This window comes from Lontra canadensis, unplaced genomic scaffold (genome assembly GCF_010015895.1).
Source record: "Lontra canadensis isolate GAN:19392208 unplaced genomic scaffold, GSC_riverotter_1.0 scaffold3, whole genome shotgun sequence".
Classification (NCBI taxonomy): Eukaryota; Metazoa; Chordata; class Mammalia; order Carnivora; family Mustelidae; genus Lontra; species Lontra canadensis.
Window position 1 is genome coordinate 47,846,636 of NW_022630997.1, and position 17,121 is coordinate 47,863,756.

General features: G+C 35.4%; 2 protein-coding genes and 1 pseudogene across 6 annotated transcripts in view; 1 reads left to right on the forward strand and 2 right to left on the reverse strand.

Annotated features, from left to right (window-relative positions):
• Positions 1-17,121, forward strand: part of CTNNA3 (catenin alpha 3) — a 1,751,355-nt gene that overhangs the window by 602,048 nt on the left and 1,132,186 nt on the right. The gene's annotated exons all lie outside the window — the stretch shown is intronic.
• The window catches only part of LRRTM3 (leucine rich repeat transmembrane neuronal 3), a 165,812-nt gene that overhangs the window by 6,038 nt on the left and 142,653 nt on the right, over positions 1-17,121 (reverse strand). The window lies entirely within an intron of this gene.
• Positions 6,156-6,284, reverse strand: LOC116858586 (annotated as a pseudogene).

Consider the following 17,121-nt stretch of genomic DNA (forward strand, 5'->3'; position numbering starts at 1 on the left):
ATAATGTGTCTGATACTGTTTAGACACCCATTCGCAACAATTGAATCTTATTTCCAGTAGGGTGAACACTGATTTCCTGTGCTACACCACAGCTTTTTGATACTGCTATGCACATATTGTCCTCAGGAAATAAACAGTTTATCAGGGATTTGTGATGTGGGTAGATGGTAACAGCTCAAAATCAGAGCTTTCTGCTTCTTACTAAGTTCATATTGGTTAGTACAAACTGTAAGAAGTGTTAATCTGAAAATCATTCTGGATTGGGACAGGAACTTTACATATACTCCCAGATACAAATATGTGTAGAACTGTTTAGGGAGACTTTCAGGAATTTTAAAGTGAAATTTCTGTGTTGTCTTGGAAATGGGTAGAAATTTTTCCATTTATGTGATGTCAAGTTTCTCTTTTTCATGAAAGGTGCAAAAAAATTAGAAACCTTAATCAATCTGTAGTATGATTATTTTGTTTTATATTAAATAATACTTGTTTTATTTCTTTCTGTATGTAAAAATGGTTCTAGGTAGATGCTGGGGAGAACAGGAGTGGGGAAGTGAGAAACAAACATGAATAAGACACAAATTCTGCTCTTTGGCAAAATCTGGGGGAAGTAAATTATGCAAGAGAGTGAAGGGAGATAATGGATGGGGTGATTTGGGAGACAAGTGATTATTGTCTACGTATAAGGATTTGTGTGTGTGTGTGTGTGTGTGTGTGTGTGTGTATGTACGTATATATATGTATATTTGTATGTATATACATACTGTGCTCTGATTTGCTGATTCTACTAATTATGTCATTCATCCTTTATGGGTGCCTAACAAACCAGCCATCTTTCTTGTTTGGAAATAATGTTATTTTCCAGATTTATTGGCAAGAGTCTATTTTGTTGAGAAGTGATTTAATATTTACTTTTATAGACTCTTCCACAGAGATAATATGTTTTACTTTGAAACTGATTTATCTGTTTGAAGAACAGTCTATCTCTTGGAACTCTTTAGCATTCTAATAGTTAATTCCTTTGAGTACAACAGACTGTCAGATCATTAATTTTAATTATCTTGATCCTACTAATAATTTATTTGAATTTTTTTCACGAAGTACTTGATTATGAGTCTGAATTCATGTTACCTTTCAACTTAAAAAGACCCCTATTTTTTATACTTTTAAATTATTACATGTAATCCAGACTTTGGTACCCAATTTTGGTACTTTGGAAGAGCAAAGTTGCCAACCAAAGTAACAATTGCTGGGGTGCCTGGGTGGCTCAGTCAGTTAAGCATCCCACTCTTGATTTTGGCTCAGGTCATGATCTCAGGGTTGTGAGATCGAGCCCTGCAGTGTGCTTCATGCTGGGTGTGGAGCCTGCTTCAGATTCTCTCTCTCTCTCCTTCTGCCCCTTCCTGCTCACACATACACTCTCTCTCCAAAAAATAAAAAATCAAGTAACAATTGCTATCCTGATATCAAAAGTATAGGATAATAAGGCAGGGACTCAATATGATTTTGAAAATTTTTAGGTGTCTGGAACTTGAGAATAATGTGAAAAAAACCATTATATTCAGGAAGATGATAATTCTTCCAGTGCCTTTTGTTTCAAAATACATTATACTGAACTTCTGCACAGTGAAATCACAAACAAAAAGAAAATAGAATTTCATTTGAAAGGTCATAATATTGCTTGCACCAAAATGCATTTAGAGTAAAAAGAAAACAAATTGAGTTTTATGTGTATTGTGCCAATTTAGAATCTTGGTAGTGTTCCCACTCCATCTAAGCAATGGGGAGAATCTTATAAAATACAGGTCCCTTTATCTTTGTAATTTTAAAAAATACATCTTAAATATTTAAATGATGTTGCCACTTCTGAATGTATTTTGCCTTTACAAAACAGTTTCCTTCTATTCCAGTTTTACAACAAGAAAGAAATGGGGGTTGACTGTATATCATTGGTTTTCATAAGTTCATATGCTAGTGTCTATAAAACCATACAGAAGAATTCACACATTAATTTATTTGCTTCAGTAAAGATTTGCTGAATGCCTTCCCTAGGCCTGGTGTTGTGAGCTAGATGCTGAAGATAAAACAAGTGCTTGTCCTCAAGGCTTCTGGATGGAACATAAACCATTCTAACATGCTTAGCACATGGAATAGGGATGACTCCATAGAGGAAGAGAGTTTTCTTTTTTCCCCAATTGGCATTTCTGTCTTACTCATTTATTCATTCTTGTTCTTCCTCTCTCTCTTCCTTGAATTGTCAGGGAACTTCCCACAATTCTTTAATGGTATGTATATTTTGAAGTTGCGTCTTCTGTGGCTTTTATTTGTGCATATATTTTATCTTACATTAGATCATAACCTTCTTGAGCACAAAAATCTATGATTAACCACATTTCTGTATGGCTTATATTGTTTCACATGATTCCTTTAACATAGTAAGCACTGATGAATGAATACATGAGTGAATGAAGTAGTAGAGTAAAGGGTATTTAGTGTAGTTGGGAAGGAATTAAGAAATTTCATTCCAGGATAACTGGGCTTTATGGGAACTACATGGCCAAGAAAATACGATATAGTCTAATGACGTGATTATGATCCTCGAACAGAGGTAGAGAGCTACAATGAATTTTCAAAAATCCACACTAATGATGAGTGCTGCATTATAATGTAATAATAAGATCCTTCTTTATTTTTTAATTATTTAAAATTTTAAAATTAAGTTTACCTTAACACATTAACACATTGTATTTTATTACATAAATATTAGTTATAAATTTGAAATACATAATTTTTTAGCAATATTAATAAAATAATTATTCTTAATTTGGTGATTTTCCTCCTCTAAATTTCAGAATGTTGTCCTTTAATACCCACACACCTGAGTTTTCAAACTCTTTAGTGCTCCCTAGAAACACATTGGTTCACCTGCCAAATTAGTCTCCCGGTAATGGACTCTGTTCAGGATCCTTCTGTGTTAATCTCTGTTTTATTTTTGTAGTACCAGTGAAAAGTGACGTTTCTCTTCTACTGAGGCAAAGCAAAATGCCCCAAACTGTTTCATTTACATGTAAATCTTTCTGCACAGCCCAATGCCTGCTAAATTGGCACCATTGCCAGGTAAAGTGATGGGACCCAAATTGAGACTGACTCAAAGGCCCTACTGATTTTGATGCTGTTTCCAAATCTGTTTCTTCATATTGTTATGCAATGAGGTGCAGTTGCTAATTTTTAATTGTTTAAAAACAATCTCTTTGTTTTTCTCCCTACTGCCCTCAACCCCCACTGGAAATTGTATTTGCAATAGTCCACTTAAGGATCTTATAATGGTTATACAGTGTCTGATATTTTCTAATATAGTGTGTATAAATAAACATCACTCATTGCATTCAGCATTTCAAAACAGCAAATGACAGTGTTTGGTCCTGCTGCAGAAGTGACTGGTGAAAGAACTCTCTCTGTGAGTGACAGGGCATTGTAGTCTCATGGTGGGGTACCGTATGGGATTTTTCTCAACATTGGCATTATATTTGGGTTTCTGTCATGATTTCTGATATCCTACTTGCTTTCCAGCTGTTTTTTTTTTTAATTTCCCACTAGTTATCTGGAGTTTTGACATTCTTCATAAAATAGGCTGTCCATTTCTGACATGTCCGAACTTGAGAACTTACCCTCCATTGGCAGGACTTTGATCTCCAGACTTTCTTAGGGTTTCTCATCGTGTCTAGGACCTAGAGGGCAACAGCTCAGGATTCCTTGAATCCTATTATCTGTCTTCCAAACGAGCTTTCAAATGATATGATAATTTACTGATTAGAAAAGAGTTTTTCTTCAACTGTATTTTGAAATTAATTCAGAATTTGGTTCAGATGATCTCCAAACTAAATGGGACAATATTCTATATACATCTGCTAAGTTGCATAAAAATCTTACTCTTGGGGATTTAGCTTAAATAATACTGCCTTTATGAGAACTCCTCCAATAATTTGATTCTGTAGGGATGAGCTCCTGCTATGAATTTCTTCAAAATTTAAATATATGTAAGTAACAATATGTACCATTTCTTCTATCTGTCCATCCATCCATCCATCCATCCATACGTCATTTAGTATTCTTGGGATCCTGAATGAACAAAATCAGTTCCTTGACTTCACAAGCAAGCAGTAAAATACTGTTTTTTCTAGGTGGGTATAAGTGTGTATAGGTTATGGTGGGAGTGGAAAGAAAGATCTTCCTCTTCTGGGAGACTTTATATAGGTAACATCATATTTGAGCTGGCTAGTTTGGTCTTATTTATATATTGCTATTATTTCATGTAGATTATCTATCTAGACTATGAATTTTATAAAGAATAAAGATTTTTTCAAAGGTCATACAGGCTTGTATTTTAGCAAAATTTTGAAAATTCTTGTTAGTACAGTGAGCAGAACTAGTTTTCACAAAGTTCACATTTATATACTTACATTTATAATGAAGATATAAGGTCTTCAGATAAGGATGAGCTAATAGATACAGTTAATCTAATTAACTATAAATAATTCAGTAATATAATTTAATAATTATCAATATAACATTAATAGTTAACTTATTTCAAATTTTTATATGACACAAAGATAGTGAACTTTATCTTATTTTTTAACTTGGTGTATTTATTTGAGAGAAAAGGAGAGAGTATGCATGAGCGGTGGGGAGGGGCCAAGGGAGAGGATCTTTAAGCAACCTCCCTGCTAAGCTCAGAGCCTGGCTTGAGGCCTCTATCTCACAACCCATGAGATCATAACCTGAGTTGAAACCAAGAGTTGGAGACTTAATCAACTGAGCCACCCAGGTGTCCCAAGTTAATAAACCTTAAAAAGTTGGTCCTGATAATACAGCTTTTATATTATAATAAAACACTTCTTGTTGACATTTATATAAAGATTAACTTCTAACTTATTAGCACATATGGATTCTACGAGGAAGGGGTGACTGATCTGAGTGATTGGAAATAATGTTAGAGGTGGGGAGTATCTAGTTTTTATTAGAGTTTACCGATATTGTCTCACTCTAATTTTAGTCTCTCCCGCTCTCTTTTTTTTTTCAGTTTCACCTAGCATTTACAACTGTCCTTTTGTAGGTTCATTTTCTGTTACCTTACTTCATAGGCTGTCTGTCTTTAGCTTCTTAGTGATCATAAACAGACTAAATGTTTGTATCCTTGATGAGGGTTATATGATCAGCCACATATGTATGCAGATAATCTTTTTCAACCATGGCTTTGGTCAAACTAATTAAAAATAAAGTACATAAAGGAAAAATGTGAAGTATTATATCCTAATGGCCTACCTTGTTTTATTAATAATAAAATGATTTGGTTTCAACTCAAGGTTCAAAGTAGATATCAAATGCAGTTAAAAATATCAAAGTGTTTTAGGCTATATTTGGACCTTAAAGCTCAAGCCTGAGGTTGCATAACAATCTTCATTATCATCAAGATACCTTAGAGAGTATGTTTTAGCTCTTTTTAACATGGTTGGACATTCACTGATACCCAAGATACAACTATAAAATAATACAAGGGAACTTTATGTAAAAGTTTTTATTATTGTTTCCTTATTGTTAGGTCCTATACTTTATATTGCTAATCAATGGCCAGAATGATATAAGTGATGAAACAAAGGATGACTCTTAATTTATAGAAATAGATTCCAGATAGATTCTCTATGGGATACAGTCTTCTTTGTGAAAAAGCCTAATCTTATACCATTATGGATAGTATTAAGAATTCATAATTTTTCATTCTGTTATTTAGCTATCTATTATCAAAATACCAAGATTGGAAAGGAAAAACTGATATGAATCTTGCAAAAATATACAATTAAGGTAATCTAATGCAAGGATTAGAAATCTAAACTGATCTAAGGTATCAAAATGTTTTTTGTAATTTTCTCATGGCTACTAAAGAAGAAGTTCTCCATTGAATGAAACTTTGAATAGAATTATAAATAGATTTTTTGTTTGTTTTTGTTTTTTATTTTTTTATTTTTATTTTTTTAAAGATTTTATTTATTTGACAGAGATCACAAGTAGGCAGAGAGGCAGGCAGAGAGAGAGGAAGGGAAGCAGTCTCCCTGCTGAGCAGAGAGCCCGATGTGAGGCTCGATCCCAGGACTCTGGGATCATGACCAGAGCCGAAGGCAGAGACTTTAACCCACTGAGCCACCCAGGGGCCCCTGTTTTTGTTTTTCAATTAGCAATAATCGCGCCTCGGATAAATCTCATTGTCTACAATACTGCCACTGCGCAAAGCTCCCCCTGTTTTTGTTTTTAAACAAAAGTCACGACCCTGAGATCAAGACTTGAGCTGAGATCGAGTCGGACACTTAACCAACTGAGCTACCTGGGACTCCAGAATTATAAATAAATTTTTATACTGATATATTCTTAAGATTCAAAATTGTCCCCTGAGATTTAGTTTTAAAATATATTAATGGGGTTCTGCTATTACATGAGCTAATATAAACATATTATATGCACAGCATATTATATATTGTGTGTAATTTATAATGTATGATAAGTATATATTTATATATGCATATTTTATGTATATAAGCATAGTATATGTTTGTGTATACACACACACACACACACACACACACACACACATACACACCCCCTCAAAACTTGGTAATGGTTAGTGACTTTATCCCAACAGGAGCATCCTGGGTATTTTCTTCCTATTACCCTTCCTCACTTCAGGCATAGAATTGTGTCATTTGAGGATAATTCAAGGCATAATAGATATGAGGATAGATCATCTGCTGTTGCTGAGCTTCTATCCTCATTTAGTATATGTGAATAGGAAGTTAAAAAATTGGTAAACTTGAGACTAGTTTTGAGTATAGATACAAAGAAGCCTTTCGGCATGTGATATTCTGTGTTTGTAAGGAAACAGTAGAGCCTCTGATCTCACCCTCTTTGAGAAATTTTGTCGAAACAAGGCAACTCTTTTTTGAATTGGTATTGACTTTGGAAAATGATTATATTATCTACTGAATTTACCATGTCTCTCTCTCATCCTAATAGAGAACTGATTAGATTTTTCTTACCTTTTATTTTTATTCTTTTCTTATATGCTTTTTTTTTAGTTTCAGCTTACATTTTAATAAAATATTTGTTTTTTGTGTGTTTTTTTTTAAATATTTGTAGTTTTTGTAAGTAAATTGGACTTCTTAAAAGTGTGTAATGGGAACCATCCCAAATGCCTAGGGGAAGAACTAATGTATTTTGAATGACTTATTTGTTTATTTTCAATGATTTTATAATTTTTTATTATAGGACGTGAAATTGGGACACATAAGAAGTGGCAGAGTAGGAGCAAAGCTACACAGTTTCTTAAATAAATGAACTAGATCTTATTGTTGAGCTGCAACTACTAGTAACTGAAGAATGCAGGTTTTCTTAGCTTCTTCTGAAGGAAAATTTAAAAATATAAATTAAGAATGGAAAATTCTAGGAAATAACAGTTCACATAATTCTAGCAAATAATAGCTCACGCATAAAATTCCAACAACAGGGGTGCTTGAGTGGCTCAGTGGGTTAAAGCCTCTGCCTTCAGCTCAGGTCATGATCCCAGCCAGGGTCCTGGGATCAAACCCCACATGGGGCTCTCTGCTCGGCGGGAAGCCTGTTTCCCCCTCTCTTTCTCTGCCTGCCTCTCTGCCTACTTGTGATCTCTGCCTGTCAAATAAGCAAATAAAATCTTTAAAAACAATAATAAAAAAAATTCCAAGAACATTTTTGAAATGTTGGGCTGTGGTAGACAATGAAAAGTAACATAGTGGGATAGGGTCATTCTGTTTTAGGGATGGCGATGGCAGGAAAAATAAAACTACCCTTTTTAACATTGAGACATTTCCTAGGTAGTGTCCCCATGAAAGAACATTGGGAAATGTATTGGATCTGTTTGTGACCATTATATTGATTGTTGGTTCCTCACAGTGTGTTAAGTCTGGAGGCAGCTATGTGGCTTATATTTGTGTCATGGTGCTGGGGCTACATCTTGGGCCCTTTCTTTTTACTTGACAACATTAGCAACATGGTTTTGAAGAAAGGAAGACTCTTTCTCTAATAAATTAGGTAGCTTCTGTGGGTATTTAAAGGGATTCGAAGTTTTAAGAAATTTAATAATGCAGAAGTCTTTATACAGGATGCTTAGTGATTCCCGGATCACACTTGCTCCTCCTGACCCCAACACCCACAGTTGCTTTATTGTCAGAACACACAGGTGGCTTCTGTCAGAAGGCATGACTACTACAGAAATGTCTGCCTGGTTCAGCATTCACGTTACACTCTGCTCATGAGAATTTAATTAATATAGGAAGTTGATGGTTTCTGGTCACCAAAATCTGGTCAGTCTCTTGACTCATAATATTATGGTCCATCCCTGGGACTACCCAGGTTAGAGGTGCTTCTCCCAGTTCCAAGGTTTGAGACCTGATCTTCAAGATCTCTTTTAGCACTCAATGTCTGAAATTTTCTTCTCTGTGTTGATGTAGAATACATACTTTATCTTAAAAAAAAAAAAAGCAACATTATTTGTGGGGGAGGACATAGGCCCTTCCTGGAAATAATATATTTCCAACTCATTCCTTCAGGAATTTCTTCTCCTGTGGATCAGCTGAGCAACTCATAGATTCAGTGAGTCCCTAAGAGGCCTGTGGAGTAATTGAGAATTTGGGAGGAAAGAAAATGATTCTCAACTTCATGGTGCAGTAAATGCATTTCTAGAGACTGGAGCCTTGAGTGTAGCCCTTTTCCAAATCTGCTTGGGCGTTTAGGGTTTTCAACTTATGCCACGAGTGATATTGATTAAGCATTTTCTGCCTTGCCCATTAGCTCTCCCTTCTGCTCAGTGCTGTAGTGAAATCACAATTTGTGCCATGGAAATCACTGAGGCAATAAATCTAGCACTTACGACTTCAATGCATTATTGAGAAGAGAGCACAGATGGACTATAAGGGAGCAAGCAGTTGTTCAAACTAACTAATATCTTTGATAATTAATAAATGTAACAGGGGAAATGAACAGCAAAAGAAGGAGTAACTGATCTAATTTTTAACTAAAACACAGCATAAAAATTCTTTGATTTGCAATTTTAAAAAATTCTCTCCATAGCTTTGAAAGAAAACATTTTGGTTCCTTTGCTAACTGCAACCTCAATGACATTGTAGTGGGAAGAGAATTAACATGCTCCATGTCATCTGTAATCATTTTGTGTTCAGCTTAAATTTCTACCCCATGTGGTATAAGTATTCCTGTTTATTAAATACCAGCTAGGTTTCAGACACTGTTCTAGGTGCTGGTAATTTAAAGATAACTGAAGCATGGTTCCTGATTTCGAGGAGCGCCCAGTCTCTCGGAGGGATTCATGCATGTAGATGTAAACAGTGAGTAAGCTCAGCCTTTAATGGGGTTATGCAGTGGCCTCAGAGGAGGGTATCACCTGCTCTGCTAGGCTGGGGTCAGGAAACTCTTCAGAAAGAGGGCTCCTAAGCTGAGTCCTGAAGGAAGAAGAAACTCACTAGGAAAAAACAACAACAACAAGAAAAAACCAGGAAGACTATCCCAGGCAGAGGCAAAGAGGCTCGAGATAGATGGCTAGTCGGGGGACTGAACTACTCCAACTGGCCGGAACAAGTGATACTTATGAAGGAGCAGCAATAGGTGGATGTACATTCATGAGAATACAGCAAAATGGTAGGTGAGAGGTGATGAAGACCCGAGATCAGGTACAGGTACTAGCAATGAGGATGGAAAGAAAAGGGTGAGTCACCACTTACTAGTTGAGTGACCATGGGCCAGTTCATTAATCTCTGAGCCACAATATTGGTGCTGGTTAAATGGATCTCATAATCCCTACTTAGAGTTGTGTTGTTAGCACTGGAGATAATATATGTGTGATTTCTGGAATAGTAAGTTCTCAATAAGCGAAAGGGGGTGATTATAATATTATTACTGATTGATTGAAACACTCCATCATGTCCTATGTCCTGTGTTCTTTTTCTACATAGTTCATTGCTTGTAACTTTCATATTCTTGTTCAATATATAGTTGAATATAGAGCTGAGAGAACTAAACATTTTTAAATGCTTCTGCCAACAGTCATTTTTCCAATAATTATTACTGTTGCCACATTAATCTATATTTGAGATGCAATGAAATTGAAGTGCTCAAAAATTTATAAGCTCTATCAGAACTGAGGAAGGAGAGAGAAACATTTGGACATGATTAGAATGGTTGGCTTATTAGTGAAAATTTTGTATCATAGTTCAAATATCAAATATCCAACTAAATTGAAAGGATTGAGAATTGTCATTCTAGAATGGGATACTGATTTACTGTTTAGCTTTAGGCATGTTACTTCTCCTTTTCTCTGCACTTCTGTAAAAGGAGGAAGATGATGCCTGCTGATTAAATACCAATGAGCAGGCTTAAGCATAAGAATGACAAATAATAAAATAATAACTTTCCTCTCTGAGGAGAAGAAAATTTGCGTCAGCAAATCTGTTATATTTTGAGACTTAACAGTAAAACACTCTAAATGGGAATTCTGTCCCTAGTTCAGGTTTTTTCATTAACATCAGTTTCTCCAAATATATTCCTAACTTCCGCAATTTTGTTCCATACCTCAGTAGTTTTGTTTTAAATTATGAACAGCAAAATCTCTGTGAAAGGTAGAAATTAACCTGCTGATGTTTCTAAATTTTTTTTTTTAATTTATTTGACAGAGATCACAGGTAGGCAGAGAGGCAGGCAGAGAGAGAGGAAGGAAAGCAGGCTCCTTGCTGAGCAGAGAGCCCAGTGCGGGGCTCGATCCCAGGACCCTGGGATCATGACCTGAGCCGAAAGCAGAGGCTTTAACCCACCAAGCCACCCAGGGGCCCCTGATGTTTCTATCTCTACCCCCTTATAGATGCTGTAAGATAAGTGGAAAAATATAATTTCAAAACCTAATCCAGCAGAAAATGTCTCTAACCTGCAAAACAATCTATTTGTTTATGTAACAGGGATGATTTTTTCTTTTTTCTTGAAAGAAAGGGCCTCCTTATAAAGAAATGCAAGCATTTGGGGTTATCACTCATCCTGGTTTCCCCTTGCTACCTCTTCCCTGCCTCTCTGGATCCGACCAGGAGCTAAGTTAAATTCTACCTGTTATATGAAGCCTCTAGAAAAAAAACAAACCAAAAAAACTTCTGAAGCCATGCTTCTCTGAACTGTAGCAATTTTTTATTTTACTTCTTCCCCAGTACTTTATATAAACTGCTATGTTAGTGACTATCTTATGATGAATTATGCCTTATCTTCCCAATTATATCATAGACGCTTGATAGCAACTACTTTGTTTTCTATTGTCTTACCTGGTCCAGAGGAGATATTCATAGATTTATTGGCTTCCTTGGGACTTTCTAAAAGTAAAAATTATTACCTAAAAAAATTAGGTACAAATTTTACCTTAAAGTGCATATCTCCCAGATCTTAGTTTTAGGTCCTGCTCTATGACTGTGTTCCTTCTGTACCTGTGGCAGAAAGCTGGCAGCGAGCTGGGCCATGGACACTCATGTCTGTGTTTATGGTGGCTTTTTCAAACCCTAGGACTCTTCCGTTGAGTTTATAAAGCAGACTTTCTTATGCATGGCCTGTGCTCCTGAATGAATCTCAAAAATATCCCCACACAAAAAAATATGGTCAACAGAGCATGAGGGAAACCAAAGTGGGAATGCAAATCTTGTCTCTAAAACTTATAAATATGGATTATGTCTTGCCCTCCCAAATATTATGAATATTGGTAACTTGAAATTCATGGTGTAAGTTCCAGTTGAAGTGGATTAAGAGCATCTTAGAAACTGTATTCCAATTTAAGAAAACTTTTAATGGGAGCCAAATTATATCAATATTCTAAGTTACATAATCAAATAGAGTGCTCTACTATAGCGCGTTGGCATTTTCTATCTCTCTCTGCTTTTGCATTCTTGTAATTATATTTGGCCTGCTAGACTCACCCTGAATTTTGAGGATTCTGATGTTAAAAGGACAAGGGAGAAAAATGTATAAACCATAACAGTTGCCTTGATTCTGTTTTCCTAAATTATTTAGTGGGGAGTAACTTTTTATTGCTACCTTTCTCAATCACTTCCATGCTGATTTGCTCCTCTACGTTAGAGACACAAATGCACACAACACACACACACATGACTTTAAAGCAGTCATGCTTTAAAGCAATCATACTTTAGGGCTTTCTACAATGTATATGACTAGTTAGTAAGCACCATAGCTGTGCAGTTTTAGATGTAGATATGAGTCTCTCCAGGACTTGGAGTTGCACTGGGGAACTCAGTGCCCGCTTGAAGGGTTTACTGAACTCAGCAAAAAGACTGAAAATGGTGTTTTTGAAATGGAGGGCTTTCAGGATACTCTTACATGTGGTGGTTACCCCTGAGGGAAAGTCTATAAACTGGGGTTTGGACAACTTGGATTAGTTTGGTCAAAGTGTGACCTTAGCCTATGACCTAGAATGTATGTCCTACTAGTTCACAGTTGGCTAAAAATAAACTTGAAGTGGAACTTTTTAAGCTCTTGGTGTGTTTCATATTATAAATCATTCCTGTCCTCATTCTCCTTCCCCTCTCCATTCCTCCCTTTCTCTCACCTTTATTAATTGTTTCATCCATTCAGTAAGCGATCATTGAAGAGGTATTATGTGTCAGCTACTATCCTAGGTGCTAGTGGGGTGAGTAAGTAATAAAAATAGATATTATAGTAAGAGGCTATCCATAAAATAGTCACATAAAAATATAAATTTTGATGTTGGGTCTGGAGGAGTCATACACAACTAGTCTTGCAGGGAGGTGTATCATGGAAGGTTTCCTTACAAAAGTTTCATGAGAGGTGAGTTGAGTGAGCAGATGAGTGAAGGTGGGAAGACACGTGCGTCAAGCCAACAGAACAGGACAAAAGATCAGAGGCAGGCATGGGCAGGAGAGTCCAGAATAGTGGAACTAGAAACTGCAGAAAAGGGACTAGGGCTGGGACAGAGGCACGTTTGAGGTGGGATCGAGAGGCTGTTAGGGCCACATCATTTGTTTCTTTTAGGTCATTTTGGGTATGTTTGTTTTTAAGGTTTAGGTGTTATAAAGCAATTGGAAGCCAATGAAGGATTTTAATCAGGAAAGTGACATGACTTGTAATTCTGGAGAGGAAAGAGGACTAAAGGCAAGAGCAGATGTGTACAAAACTACTGGGAGGCTACTGGAGGACCCATTAGAGAACTGAGAAGGCATTAGAGAAGGGGGTGGTAGCCCTGCGATAGAGGGCGTTCGATAAATGTCAGGAGTATTTAGTGGAGTGACAGGATCTGGTGAAGGGATTAAGAATGGGGCTGAGTGAGAAGATCTCAAGGATGTGTGGGTTTCTGGAAACACAAGTGTCCTGACGTGGGGGGTATTCACTGAAATGGGATACACTGCAAGGGAATGGGTTCATGGTTTCTTTGGTTGTGAGTTTGGTATCAGACATGATAGAGATGTAGCAGTTTTGACATAGCCTAATGGAAATGTTGGAGAGTAACTTCGTTCAAATCTGGGGCTCAGAAGAGCAATCTGGGCCAGAGTAATCAGCATGACAGAGAATATATCAACTCCTTTGTTTGTTTCAGTAGGATACATTTCTAAAGGTAAATGGAACATTTCTTTTTTTTTTTAATTTTATTTTTTATAAACATATATATTTTTGGAACATTTCTTTTTAAATATTTTTCTTGTTTATGTTGTAATATTGCTATTTAATCCCTAACCAAAATTTACAATTTGATATTATTATTGTTAATTATTATTTTTGAACTACAGTCACCGTGCTATAGTCACAGCTATAGTCACCATATAGTCACTATAGTCTCCAGGTCCAATATGATTTTAATGTTTTACCTTTTTAATGTAATATGATTATGAAACATGATACTTGAATTTAATTCCTTGAGAAATACCCTTAGATTTTGAAAATAATATTTCTTTATATCCTCAAATGAATCTGGCTTACTTTAGAAGGATAACGGCTTTGCATTCTAATGGAGTCTGGAAATCAATGTTTTGGAGATGTGGTTAAAATGTTGGTCTCTTTACATGTTGTTCTGTGATTGTGGACTGTGATGCAGGGTGCTTCCTCATCTCCCTTGCATGAGCCAGCAAAGTGACTTAAGCAAGTCACCAACCTTGCTAGGACTTCATTACTCATATATTGAAGAGATGTTTGCATTAACATGATCTCCAAGATTTATTTTGGCCTTAAGAATCTATGAAAAGTTAGCACTGATTTTAAGAAAATAGGGGTAAGGATGAGGAGAAGTATTTACTTTAAATACCAGAAAAGTTTTAGATCTCTGGAGGAACTGAACCTTCTGAAATTATTCAGGATATAGTAAAGGGGAGTTTATACTTTAAAAAGAAATCTTTCTACACATGCGGAAAGATAGTTAAATCGCTGCTAAAAATGTGAAATGGAGGTGAGCAACATTTCCAAAGGCAGTAAGTAGTGCTACATTTTACTGGTAAATTCTATCATTCTTTTTTTAAAAAATGAAATAGAGGTTTATATAAAAAACAGAGAAAAAGGAAATTGCATGTGCAGATGTAAAATACCATCTGTGCTTCTGGATCCACTCCATGCTTCACACCTCGGTGAAAGAAATTATTGATTGAAAGCTCAGATTTTGCTGGCTAGTTGTAAAAGCTTCCTGTGTTGCTTATCATGCATTTTAAAAATAGGTAGTTTTGAATTTGTCAGTTAATTTTAGCGCCATTTGCCCAGGCCTCCTAACTCAGGAAGCATGCTTTTAGTAAAGCTATAGTTCAATTAATATTCAACTCAATTAATAGTAATGAGCACTTACAAGGTGCCAGGCAACGTGTTAGGCACTTTGCATTAGCTCAAACTTCTGAATGTTTATAATAGCTTTTCTTTTGCCTCCTAGTGGCAGCTTGGGTTCGTCTAATTTGCTGGACTGGAGAGTTTCATTTGTATCTTACTATGATAAAATATTAAACATGGCAAGTATACAGTCTCATAAAGTTAGAGAAGCTTGTCTTAAATTTCTCCAACTTCACCTCTCTTATCTCTTTCCCATTTTAATAATGGCTGGTGTCACATTTGTGCCCAGGCCTAAGTCAACTCTGCTCTCATTTACTTCTTGCCATGAATTTAAGTAAGATTGGCACCTCTCTCAGGGTTATTTCCCCCCCTCTAATCTTATGGCTAATTGTGGGGTGGAATACTTCTTCCTGTTACTATAGTTTTAAACATAGACTACTGCTGCTTATACTTAGAGGTAAAGGGGGATTCGGGATTTGATTTTTTTTTTTCAAATTTAGATTTTTGGCCATGATGTTTTACATAAACTTACTCAGTTAAGAACATATTAAATGACATTTATTTTCAGAGAAATTCTTAGAAGCAACACAAAAGACCCAAATTCGTGTCCTTCTTCTCTAAACTACAGTCACTGCAAATGTATCTATGAATTTTTCAGGCACCAACAGCTCTGGGAAAACAAACATATTATTAGAAGCTCAAAGTAGACGCCTCAGGTGCCAAATGCATCCCTAAATACTTAAAGAGAGGGAAGTAGTTACACAGGTATTTGCTTAATATGTTAAAGGGTGATAGAGAGCTATATATTTTTAGAATTAAATCTTCCTTGTTAAAATACTGACCATTTTAGTTGTTTGATTTTTAAATGTATGAAATCTACATCTATATAGTAATAAACATATAGAGAATATATTATATATATACAAAATGAATCCTTTCACTCGTCTAAAACCTTAATAATATTAATAAATGTATTTTGTGTTCCAAATACATGTCTTTAGATAGTATAAGAGAGAATTTATCATGGACATTTCTCTTTAAATAATAGAATTGTCTGTTTTTATTTATTTTTATTTTTTTATGTTTTTATTTTTTAAAGTTTTTTAAAATTTATTTGACAGACAGATATCACAAGTTGGCAGAGAGGCAGGCAGAGAGAGAGGTGGAAGCAGGCTCTCTCGATCCCAGCACCCTGGGATCATGACCTGAGCCAAAGGCAGAGGCTTTAACCCACTGAGCCACCCAGGCACCCCAAATTGTCTGTTTTTTAGTAGATCATTTCTAGTTAAACTTTTATGATAAGGTTTAAAAGGAATTTTAGGTTTAATAATAAAAGGTTTAAAAGGAATTTCCTAAAATTCCTCTATTAAAAGTACTTACTTGACACTCTTTGGTAATCTGGTACATCTGGGTATAACTGTGTAAAATAAATATCTGTATCTGAACCAAGAAAATCTACCTAGTTAATTACATTTAGACATTGGGCAAAAGACACTTAAATTTTCTGAGTTAAGCAAAGTATAAAATGTGATCTATTTCTAAGAATCTGTGCAAAAAGGCTTTGAAAAGAATAGTGTTCTTTTTGTTATGTTTAGTATTTTTAGGAGCTTTAATTCATTTTAAAAGCTTTCATTTCTTCTTATCTCTATTTTGTATAATTTCTTTCTTTGATAACATGATTTTTTGCTCTTTTGTTCATCTTATTTTAAAAATGGCTCATCAGATATCTTCTTTTGTAAGTTTATTAATCTTCGTATGAGGTTCTGTCTCTTTTCCTTCACTGAGCTTTATGACAGCAGCTAGTATATATTTTCTCATATTTGCATATTAAGAGGGATATTGGCAAACTGGAATGTTTCCTGAAGGGGATGATCAGGATGCCAAACAATATAAATATAAAAAAATAAGTAGAATTTTTTGGTATTGAGACTGGAAGAAAAAAGGATTTAAGGGAAATGATTCTTCAAATAGGTGAAGAAATAAAAGAGAATCAAATATTTGTATGATTTTCCAGATTTCAAAATTAAGCCAATGAATGGAAAATGCAGGAGAGTCCATTTTGTTTCAGTATAAGGAGTTTTAAAAACTAGTTAGAGCTATTAAAATATAATTGCTTTTCCATTTCCAAGTAGGTTATGGCAGGCCAGTTTTTCTTTTGCAATACCTAGAACAACCCCGATAAGTTACCTATACTTCCTAGAGCTGTGGAAACCAAAAGGGCCAAGT